The 12,652-nt window shown below is 39.2% G+C and overlaps 1 long non-coding RNA gene across 1 annotated transcript; it reads left to right on the forward strand.

The window, feature by feature from the left end:
• The first annotated feature begins 7,827 nt into the window (after window positions 1-7,827).
• Window positions 7,828-12,647, forward strand: LOC149116568 (uncharacterized). The gene is made up of 5 exons (XR_016205413.1): window positions 7,828-8,474; window positions 8,862-8,985; window positions 10,777-10,898; window positions 11,339-11,542; window positions 11,865-12,647. It is a non-coding gene; the product is annotated as an uncharacterized LOC149116568 (long non-coding RNA).
• Window positions 12,648-12,652: the final 5 nt, after the last annotated feature.

Below are 12,652 nucleotides of genomic sequence, written 5' to 3' on the forward strand. Positions count from 1 at the left end.
GAATATCAATGTACATGATTTGGTGCGAAAATTCACGATTTCTGGAGTAATTATTGTTGGCACAGTTTTCATTATCTTCACTGGTGTTAACCAGCCGTGCTATTTGTGTTTACTCAATCACATAAAATTTTTGAAGGATGAAATTTTTGCTATGACAAACCCTTAGCCTGGCGCCTCTTCTTTGTTAAAACATAAAAGTGCAAACTATTAGAGGTGAAATAAATTGAACTTATTGTAGTGTATTTCAACAATAGAGGTGTTCCATGGAATTTTAGTTATTACCAAAACACTAACATTGAGTGTGACTACAAAAGTAGTGTGGGTTAACGACTATGATAATTGCTAATTTAGACGCTTAAATTAGCTGAAGTTTTAAAACCAATAAGAGCTGAATATTCCCTGGTATGATTTCAATTTCCTGGTACGATCTCAAGTTTTGAGATGTTTTCTTAGTTATAAATTGTTCCTTTGCACTAGTCCGGGGACATGTTATTATCAGTAGTTATTTAGAAATTATTAACATAACCTTTTCTTGGAATTATCCACCTTTCGATTTTGCTTGTTTGTTTGGTTGGTTTTCCTATTTTGGATTGTTTGTTTCAACTCTGGCGATCCCCATTGAAGTATACCAGTTAATAGCGGAGCTCCGGCGGCCCGAAGGGCCGCCAAGCGGAGCCCCATACCCATATAGGGAAGAAAAGGAAACCCATGAATTGATTTTCTGATGGTTATCATGGCTAGCGGTATTGCTCGTGGGCGCGTACGAACGACGGCGACGACGACGACGACGACGACGGAGTCGCGCAAGATGGCGGCCATACTCCAGCTGATAGGTTGACAGAGACATGCACCCTCGGTTTGTAGCGGGAGAATGCCATTTTTCTTGGCGGGATTTTTAAAGAAAAACGATAGCGGAGGTTGATCTAATATTTTTAAGACAGGGTTGCACTGAAGCAAAAAACAGAAAGCAAGAATTAACAGGCAAAGAAGTAGCGAAGAAGATCGCGAAAAAGACTGAGCGGGCCAGCGCTGGGGAAGGAGGCGAGACAGTACTGAACAATGCCGTGAATTATAGCTAGTCAAGGGCTAGAGAAAGGAGGTGAAATAATACCGAACAATGCCGTGAACCAAAGCTAACGAGGGCTATAGAAAGGAGGCGAAAGTACCCGACAAATTGATTCAGAAGACTGCCGAACTCCTCACGGCCAAGTTCAAAATTCGCGCGAACGTGATGCTGTGCAGCCGTGCAAGAAAATTCAAAAGTCACCTGATTTGGTCAGGTGATGAGCAAGAGAAATCAAACGTGCCCGAGTGTTTTAGGGAAATTACAAAACAGTAAACGTAGCGGAGAGAAGTGGTTGATTCGTTGATCTATCGAAAATATAACTTCAGTTCAGTCTTCACAACTTTTGCTGCAAGTTTTACACTGGCCGAACTGAATTGCCAACTTGCGGTAAGTGACTTTTGTTGTTGTGTTTGCTATGAAAATTAACTAGTTGCCTCGGCGATAGAAGCTTATTTTCAATTGGGATCCATTAAAAGTCTTCCTTAGTTGAAGCCATGCTGTAAGAGATTTTAAAAATTGCATCGTTTTAATTTCGCTCGTCTCTAAACAATAACACGTGGGTCGCTTTGGAGGTTGCTGTAAGTTGTAAACAAATTAAGTTTTCTGTCGATTTTCGTCGTCAACTTAAGCTTATCACCTCACGTCTAAAAATAAGCTTAGCCAAAACCGTACTTGTAAACACGGCCGGGCAATGTTTGAAGTTTTCTCTGAGTTAGTTAGCACTGCCGCTTCGTAGACTGCTAAAATTTCTTCTTCTGTTGTTGAAAACCAAGGAAGGTCTAAAAACCATTTTAAGCCGAAGCGAACAGGATTTGCTAAATTTAATTTTGTTCCTATGTGAATATTTGCATATTGTGATTACAAAGTATGGAGAGTTCTTCGTTTTGTTGGTTCAATTTATTCGGTTTGGCGAAATGCTTTTGTGAATTCCGAGGTTAATTTGGTTGAAGACTGATAAAGCTACTGACAATAAAATGACTGCAAAGCTAAATTAAGCCGTCGGCAAAAATACAGACTCTCAGTAATATTCAAATTTCAGCGTGAATAATTTTTAAACTTTAACACCGCAAGCTTAAACGAATTTTCTTTATCCTCTCTTTTATTCGGCCACTGTTACGGATGGCACGACAAGACGCCATTTGCAATGCAACTCAACTCGTTTAATGCGTACTTCATGTAAGCTACATAGAACTAGAACGCACATGTTTACTCCAAATATGGTAAGACAAACCATATACGTAACATCTCCCTTTCTTTAAAAAAAGAAAAACTAATAAACAAATATCTGGCAAAAACTAGCCTAAAACAAACTTACACAAATCCACTTTGTTTCTGAAAGTGTTCTATGTCAAACTAAATCAGTTTATCCGAGCTTGCTAAAACAAACTTAAAGTGTTCAAAGTCTAGCCTTTGCTTAACGCTTCATGTCAAAATCTTTAAATCTTGAAGGGGGACGAACAGTCCGGGTTCTTGTCTTCTGAGGTGCTAACAATGGAACATTAGACTCTTCAGCAACAGTTTCATTAAAGGAATCTTTGTCAGGCCTAGTAGGTATAGCAGGTAACTCAGGTACTCTAGGTATCTCCTTGTGATTTACTCCTGACTCATGTGAGCTAACCTTGGTGCTTTGCTTATCTGGTGTCGAGGATTCTGCTGCAGGTCTCAGAAACTGCCTGTTTCTTCGGAGGGTCTCACTGCCTGCTTGGACTACATATGACCTGTCTGACAGTTTCTCGACACAAGTAGCTGGTTTCCACGTTTGGTTCTTTCGCAGGGGTGCACTTCTGACTTCTTGTCCAATCTCTAATTCAGGTAACTGCTTCACATGACGGTCATGGTAGAACTTCGCCTTTTGCCTTTTCCGCTCTAATTTCTCTGTAGAATGTGCGCTTACTTTGGGACGGAGAAGGCTTGACGCTGTTGGTAAGAGAGTTCGTGTTCGGCGCGACATAAGCCTCTGGGCGGGGCTGTCACCTATACCTTCAGTAGGTGTGTTCCTGTAGTCTAGTAGCGATAGCCATGGATCTTTCCCATCTCGGTCCGCTTTCTTAAATAGCAGTTTAACTGTCTTCACTGAAGACTCTGCTTTCCCATTTGACTTTGGGTAGTGTGGTGATGATGTCACATGGTTAAATTCCCAGCTGAGTGAGAACTCGTGAAATTCTTGACTGTTGTACTGTGATCCGTTGTCTGAGACAACAGTGTCCGGGATTCCATGTCTACTGAATTGTTCTTTGAGTACTTGTATAACTGCACGTGAGGTGGTATCTTCAAGTTCACTAACTTCTACAAAATCTGAGTAATAGTCAACGACTGTGAGGTAATTCTTTTCACTAACAGTGAACAAATCTGTAGCCACTTTACTCCAAGGTCTGTCTGAAAGTTGATGAGACTGCATTGGCTGACTAGCATTCCTAGCCTGAAACTCGGCACACACAGCACATCTCTCAACCAGGGCTTTGACTTCTGAATTCATTCCAGGCCAGAACACGATGTCTTTGGCCTTTCTTAGACATGATGCGACTCCTTGATGGCTTGAATGAATTCTTGAGAGCATCTCTGGCCTCATGGCTTTGGGGACAATCACTCTCTGACTCTTAAATAGAATACCATTGTGGAGTGAAATCTCTTCTCTGTAGTTCCAGTAGTCACGAACTTGTACTGGGCATTGCTCTCTTCTCTCAGGCCATCCTGTTAAAACAGTGGTCTTCAGGCTCTCTAAGACGAGGTCTTGTGCTGTGCACTTCTGCAGCTGAGTTAACCTTTCTGGAGCCACTTTGATGGAATCAAAGGGAGTAAGTGTTTCAAGTTCAAGAGCGAAAACTTGAAAGTTGTCTGTCATCTCCTTCTTGACAGCAAGCGAGGCTCGAGACAAGTGATCGGCAACATACATCTGTGCACCTGGCTTGTACTTAACCTCTAGGTTAAAGCGCTGTAGCCTCAACATCATTCTTTGTAGTCGACATGGAGCAGAGAGGATTGACTTCTGGAAAACGGACTGTAAGGGTTTGTGATCTGACTCAACCGTTATCTTTTTACGACCGGCGAGGTATTGACTGAACCTTTCGCAGGAGAAGACAATCGCTAAACACTCTTTCTCAATTTGAGCGTATTGCCTTTCAGTCTGTGATAGGGACCGCGAAGCAAAAGCAACTGGCTGGCCGTTTTGTAATAAAGCTGCTCCTAACCCGTATTCACTCGCATCACATTGCACTGTGACTTCTTCTTGAAGGTCATAATACTTGAGCACAGGGTGTTTGACTACAAGCTCTCGCACTTCCTGGAATGCTGTCTCATGATGCTGGGACCAGATGAACTTTGCATTCTTTGCTGTCATCTCTCTCAGTGGCTGGGCGACCTCTGATAACCTAGGGAGAAACTTTGCCAAGTAATTAACGAATCCTAAGAGACTCAGGAGTTCCTTCTTGGATGTAGGCCTCGGCATTTCCTGAACTGCCTTCACTTTCTCAGGATCTGGCTGTAACCCATCTTTGGTGATCAAGTGTCCCATGAATCTGACTTCAGACTTCTTGAGGTTCAACTTGCTACTGTTTAGACGCAGATTGGCTTTTCGAGCTTGCTCTAGCAGACGAATCAAGTTCTCATCATGATTTCGATTTGCTTCTTCATCATTCTCTCCATAGCCCATGACCAATATGTCATCTCTTGTCACTTCTACACCAGGAAGACTATCAAGCTTCTCATGCAATTTGCATTCGAACTCTTCTGGAGCCAGGTTGATACCAAAGGGTAGCCTCAAATACTTGTAACGCCCAAAGGGAGTCCAGAATGTTGTCTTGAGACTGCTGCTCTCATCTAATCCAACCTGGTAAAACCCATCTTTAGCATCTAAGGTACTAAACACTTTGGCATTGCTAAGCTTGGGCAACAACTCATCTAGAGTAGGCATTTGGTACTTTGGACGGATGACTGCCTTGTTAAGATCTTTAGGATCCAAACAAATCCTAATCTTATTTGGTGTTGCGACAACCACCATACTGCTAATCCAGTCGGTCGGTACTGTGACTTTCTCCACGATTCCGTTCCTTTCCAGATCATCAAGTTTGGCCTTGACCCTATCACGCAGGGGAACTGGCACTCGGCGCGGAGAATGCTGCACTGGTTTTACGCTGGGGTCTGTGATAATGGTTGTATCACCAATATGGCCTAACCCTTCAAAAACATCTTTGTACTGAACAAGAATCTGATCTCTGGTCAGGTTACTACTGCTTTTCAGGACATGAATGGACTCTTCAGGATCTATATCCACTTTGAGAAGTCCCAACTGCTCACAAGCCTCAGCCGATAAGAGGGGTTTGTTAGAACTCTCAACAACTTGGAATCTCAGGTCCAGACGCTTGCCCCTTCTCTCTGCTGTGAGTGTGGTCTCACCTACAGGCTTCATCAAGCTACCATCAAATAGCTTTAGCTGGGCATTGGACTTAGACAAGGGGGGATCACCATTCTGCAACAGCTGAACTAAATTTCTGTGACTGATCACATTACAAGTTGTACCAGTGTCCAACTGACATACTAATTGCTCTTTGTACTGCTCTTCTATCACAAAGGTAATACTGGATGTCAACTGTTTACCACTACCATTAATTGCAGTAATTTCTTCTATCTTCAATAATGATTCCTCAGACTCGTAACCTTCTGCCACTTCAGCGACATGAACCTTCTCTTTGCCTGCCTGACACACTTTGGCGAAGTGGTTCATTCTTTTACAATTGCGACATTGTTGACCATAAGCTGGACATTCTGTCTGCTTGGCATGCTTCTTTTGTTGGCCACAATATTTACATTTCCATTTTTTGTCAGGTTTCTTTGGATTTGGTGGTTTCTTCGGATGAGAAGGCATCTTGCCTTGCATCGGTTTACGCTTCACATGAACTAAGTTCAGTTCCTCATTGTTTTGTTTCTCATCCTTTTGAATCGACTTTAGCTGCTTATTCGTTATTTCACTTGATTTACACATGTCAAGAGCTTTATCCAAAGACAAATCTTTCTCTCTAAGCAATCTAGCTTTTGTACCCTTATCTTGTATTCCAATAACTAGCCTGTCACGTATCATTTCTTCTGCAAGTGCTTCAAACTGACACGATGCTGCGAGTTTTCTTAATCTATTGACATAGCAATCAACAGTTTCTTCGGGTACTTGAATGCAAGAGTTAAAGACATACCTCTCATAGACGACATTTCTCTTTGGTAGGAAATAGTTTTCCAGCGCCTTCAATGCTGAAGTTATCGTCAGTATTTCGGTGCCAAAATTCAGATTCAGGAAAATTTGCAGACACTCCTTTCCCATAACAGAACGGAAGGTTGCTAATCGGATCGATTGACTCTTCTGATCCAAACCCGTTGCTACCTCATAATCTTGCCATTGTTGCTTAAAAAATTCCCAGTTGCTCGTGATATCTCCACGACAAACCATAGCGCTTGGTACTGGAAAATTTGAAGGAAAACTGAGGACTTGAGGCGGCGGAGTAGGCTGTGGAGCTTGCGGTGGAGCTGGTGGTGGAGGATCTTGTTCGGTGTCTGACATCGTTTCGCTGGGTTTCAACGCCCGTGGTCGATGTTGAAATTCGCTGTACGTACCGTAAATCAAGGAATTGTCGCTTCGTTTCGCTTCAGTAACTGCTTTGACTGAATATCAACCAGAAGAAGTAATCTTGAGCGCTCCAGCTCGCCATAAGATCAACAAAACACTTCTGACACCATGTTACGGATGGCACGACAAGACGCCATTTGCAATGCAACTCAACTCGTTTAACGCGTACTTCATGTAAGCTACATAGAACTAGAACGCACATGTTTACTCCAAATATGGTAAGACAAACCATATACGTAACAGCCACCTTTCATTGAGAAGGGATTTGCTGTTGATACTCGAGCTCAGATGTAGTGATATGCATCTTGTGTTTATAATGTAGATTTCCTCGTTTTATTTTGTTGTCTGTCCAATTAGTTCGGTTTGGTGAAATGCTTATATAGTCCAAAATGTCGAGTTGACGATTATGCATGGCAATCCTGTCTGCAAATAAAGCTCTGCTTTGATTTTGATTGGCTATTTCATTTTATTTGTGCCATTGCTTTTGGTTGGGGGTACATGGACCCTATTTTCTTAATAAGAGATTATTCCCCAATGCGGTATTTACACTTAATATGGAAATGTTCCTAAAAAGTGACACGGTACTAATTAACGCAGTAAATTGAACAGTGTAATAGAAGTTCTTGCCCTGACCATTTCTCGGTAATAAGAATAACTTTTACATACATATATACACAATTTAGTTGGAGAGAGCATTCTCCTATCTCCACTCTCTCTCTCTGCTCTCTTCTTCACACTAATTTTTTATGAACTAACTTATTAAATGAATGTCACTGACTGTTTTCTTTGTTGTGCATGCATACTTTTTTGCTCGTCGAAGAAAGTTTCAGTTTCTTCCTGGCTGTACAGTTTCCTTTCTCCTGTCCTGTACCAATTCGTTTGTGATATAACTTTGTGAATTCTCTATTCTCCTTAAATTTTATCGCATCAGGTTGATAGAATGCACTCTCAGAGTGTTCCATCATTGTCTTCAGTCGCTACAATTTTCCGGAAAAAAGCAATAGTTTTCTTAATTTCCTTTTACTTTGTGTTAGTGTTATAATTGTTATTGTTACGACTTTTTAGCATGCCTGTAATTGGCCCATGGGCATTACGGGAGAATAATTTTCAAGTAAAGAATTTGACATTCATTTTAGTGTTGAGTATTTTAAATTGTTATGAATTAGGCATTTATTTTTATTTTTTTTTTATATTTTTTATTTTAGTCGCACGCAATGTTTTATGATTTTACTGAGGTATACCATGTAAATGCAAATAATGCACTGGAATTGGCCAATCAGAGTGTGCATTATATCGGCTTTAAACACAAACCATATATAATAAATGACTTGTATGTGAATGATATTTTTATTACAGAGAACTGGACAGGGCAAGAACTTCTCCTTCTTTTATGAATTTATATATTAATTCCTCTCAGTGCTGTCAAAATGTCTCAGGAGCCTTCATTTCTAATAATCTATTATTTTCCACCATACCTACAGCACAGAAGCTCACCAAATCCTAACTGATAACTAACATGTGTGTATCTCTAGCCTTTGCTGTGTGCTACATGTATATCCTGTTATCCTGCCTTAACTGCTAGAAACAATTTTGACAGAGCTGTTGCAACAGTTTCACTTAAATTGAATTCCAGTAACAGTGCTACATGTAGCAGTGTTATTGAGTTTGAACTTTATGGAGGATTTTAAATTTTTATTTTTTTATGATTACAGACGACAACAAAACATACATGTGTATACATAACCTGATGTTGGTGTTGGTCACAAACCGTAGTTCATAATAGTCATCCTATTACAGGTAAGGGGGAAAACTTCAGAGAGTTTAGAACATTTCTTCCCCCAGCACACCTTCTGTCTATAGGTGCAATAATTGAGAGGTTATATATATACGAAGAGTAATGTAAAGTTACTGTATAAACTTAGCATTAAAATCTGACATTTGAACGCCTACTTTGCTAAAATTAGTCACGATTTAATTGTTATCACTCCCTGTGAATTCATAGAGATTCCAGAGGCAAATTATCACCTAATGTGGAAGTCCTGTCTTCAAGTGAGGGAAAATGACACAAAAGAGTTACAATGAAAGTAAAAAGAATTGTGAATGTTGATATGGTGTACATTATACATCATGTAAAGGTATTTGGTGAGTGCCAAAGGCATAACATTTCATGAATTGCTTTTTCAGGGCAAATTATATAACAGTGACGTTTTAAAAGGTGTGATCAGAAAAATAATGAGTACATTGTCCAGGCAGCACCAGTTTATGGACAGCATATGCAGACAGTAAGAGGAACTGTAAACACTACCACGTAAGTTAGTTTTATGCTTATGACTTCTTGTTCTTGGATTTTGCGTCATTTCATCACAAGAATAGGTAATGAAAGATGTAATAGTTGTTGCAATATATTTTTGACGGAAAACTTATAAGTCTGCCTACACTGGATAACAGCCATGTGTAAACTGAATGTGAAGCAAACACTCTGTTAAAGATGGGGCAACCCTAAAACCCAGAAACTGGAATCCGGAATCTGGAACCAAAAACCGGAATCCAGAAACTGGAAACCGGAATCCGCAAATCAAAGAAAATAAGTTCTTCAAATACATGAAAATTGTTTTGCTTAGCTTTTCGACTGTAAAAAGTAAGCTGCCAAGTAAAAAGGACCTCAAACTTAACCTTTTTTGAAACAAAAATTCCCCATCTGTTGAAATCATGCAACCATTATTTTTAGTGAGGGCTATGATTATGAGAATCTCAGTAAAGTGCGTCTTAATTTTATTCCAAGCACCTCAAGAGTGTCTAAAATAAGCTTGCTGGTAATAGCCATTTTGTTTAATAAGTGATCTTCAATTTACCGGGAGTATAAATTTATCCTTTATGTCTAGTAGATACTGAACAAGATAGAAAATGTCATAGAGAACAGGATGTCCATCAGTGGCAGCCCCCTGTACATTGACGGTCACGCCCCCCACTTTCGAAGTCCAAAGGCTAACCCATCTGGTCTAAATATGAAATTTGATTTTTCCACCGATACGAGACCAATTCCAGATTAACACAATTTCCACACTGATACTGTGACAAATCAGCCTTTCATATTCTTGGCAGCCATCATATTAAAACAATTTGTAGAAATGTTGCACACTTACTTCCGTCTGCTTCTCACTTGCTAACAGATCAGACCACATGTTGTTAAAAGATGCTAAAAGACTGCCAGAAACTCACTGCAATAGCCTATAATAGCTTGTTGTTAATGTGCTGCTCACCAGTCTTCTCAGAGCAATTTGATCTAGACAAGAAGCGGGCTCTCACCAGGGCCAGCTTGAACAAAAGATGGGTAACTTAACTTATGAGCAGGCTCTCGTGTTTGGGCTGGGGGCGTGAGTGGCAAAGCCGCATGAAGGCTCTTGGTGACATGCCAATGCAGAAAAACACTAGACACCTATTTAGCCTGCTCAGACACTAGAGACAGATACTAGAGCCTGCTCGCAGGCTATGAGTAACTCTATCCACCCAAAAAATCAGTAACCCTGACTGGATAGTGATGTACCCATTGGATAGCTTTATGCAGCTTTTGAACAACCGGGCGAGATATATAGCTAAGGGTTGTTCAGAAATAGTCAATAATTTTTTAGCAATTAGAGTCTGTGGCTGAAGTAAAGCCACGAAAATAAATAACAACAAAATAATTTTTGCTCATATTTATTTATAAGACATTGCTGAAGTGAATTATTTCTATCATCATTCATAATATCTGGATTCCAGATTCTGGTTTTTGGTTCCGGATTCTGGATTCCAGATTCTGGATTCCGGATTTTGGTTTCCAAATTCAGTGTTTTAGGGTTGCCCCAGATGATGTATGTGCATATGTTAATCTTGAATAATCTGAAATTTCAGAGAGTTTAAAAATATCATATCATATCTGTTATGGTTCTGAGGTGGAGGGCTGTTACATGTACATTTAAATGTCTCATGCACGAGTTTTCACTCCTTATGACTCAGGTCCAAATAGTTTCTGTATCTTTTGATGTGCAACAATCTACACCAATATTTCAACCTAATAATGTACAGTGTATATTAATTAACCAAATTATGCTGTTTTTAGTTGACCAGTCCTACTACATAGTAATGTGATGTTGAAGGGCACAAATTTAAAAACACGCCCAGTGTCAACTTGTCAAATATGTGAACTGGCCAGACAGTGTAGATTACAAAATTCTCTGAAAGGTAAGATGTTTCTTAAACATTATGTTGTAATTAATGATTTCTCAGACATTGTTTTCTTCAAGAAAAGATTCACATCCCACATGGAGGTTTTTTCTCTATTTGAGCTCTTGATTCCTGATACTATAATTTGGAATTTCTAAAGACTGGCCATGAATGGGTGTTGGCTGTGAATATCTTCTGGAACTGCACATTCATTCATTGAGTAAGCAAGAACATCAGTATTTATCCTGACAAACTCTGATTTTCTTCTGGAAGTTGAACTCATATACAGTTTTGCAGTTATATGTACAACCAAACAGCCTGGATGACCCTGTGATTGGGACTGTGCACATTGCTGTAACCCTCAATATTCCAGTTTCTTGTTTGAAGCAAATTGCATTTGCTCTCGAAAGCAAGTGGCGAAGTTCATAACAGTTATGTAAGTTTGCTTTGTATTTCAGGGCAGAGCCTGCCACAGTGAAAGTTGGAGTACCAACTCCTAGCATTTGATTCACTGCTAACACTCAGTAAACAACTAACAATGAAGTACACTGTATATCAAAGAAAGGAATTACATGCCTGTTCCTGTCAGTCAATATATGAACAGTTTAGAGATGGGGAGCCTGTATTAAAACATCAAAGATTTTCAAAGCAACCATGTCCTGGTGAGATTTCTGAGGAAATATAAATTTAAGGTCCTTATGATTGCTTATAGACATTGATTTTTATTGTAAACAATATCTTACTGAGTGTATTTTTCTTGTGTACTAATTGTTGTAGAACACAGACATCACTGTTATGACAGAGATATTAATTTGTGAAAAGTTCTATAAACAAATGCATCTGGGAACAAATTAATTTATCATGGATGCAGCTTTTGAGAGATCCCCAATATTAATGGAACATACACTGTTCATACATGTAAAAGAGTTCAGTAATTCATTACTTATGATTGTAATGCTTTGTTTGGTTTCTCTGTATTTACAGACAACTTGATGGGATTATAGATTCTGCACCAAGTTCATTGAATAAACTGACTTGGAGGTTCAGTGCTGCAACCCATCCTGTTTGTAGTAATATCATAGCTGCAACATTGTGACAGATACACTGCATTACATTATTAAGAAACACATTAACTAATTATTTTTAAGTGCCTTTTAAATTAATCAGTTTTTCTTAGAGATAATTTACTCGTGGTTTAAATAACTGGCTTTTTGGCTTTAAAATGATATTTATTGAGCTTTTAAATCAATTTTGTGATAATCTGCATTGGACATGGCATAAATTGATATTTTGCCAACACGAAATGGAGAACTGGGTCTTAAGCAAAGTTGCAGGATTAGCATTTTTGTAGAAAGAAAAGGTTGAGAAATTTGTGACATTCTACAGACAGCCTTGCCATTCGCAATGTCCGATAAGTTTAATTTGTTCCATTCTGTTGTAGAAATAGTGTTCTCTAATTTATAAATTATTTCAATCTGTTGTTTAAATGATTGCCTTATAACCCCATGTCTGGCTTTGGTGCATGTAGGATATTGATGGATTTTTTTAGCCATTTTGCTGTAAATGATCTTAACTGATGTGTCAATCAAAACATATCTTGGATATGCTGGGCTCTTCTGACAAATGTACCTTTGCCTGATAACCTTGGAGTGCATTTGGTTGTGTAGTGCATACAAAATACATGTACATAATATAACTTCCTCTTAGCTTACTGATAATTCTTGGTATAATTTAATCATAGCAAAATGAATTAATGGAACCCAATAACAGCT

Source organism: Orbicella faveolata, unplaced genomic scaffold (assembly GCF_042242905.1).
Source record: "Orbicella faveolata isolate gen_17 unplaced genomic scaffold, um_ofav_v1 contig_12, whole genome shotgun sequence".
Lineage (NCBI taxonomy): Eukaryota > Metazoa > Cnidaria > Anthozoa > Scleractinia > Merulinidae > Orbicella > Orbicella faveolata.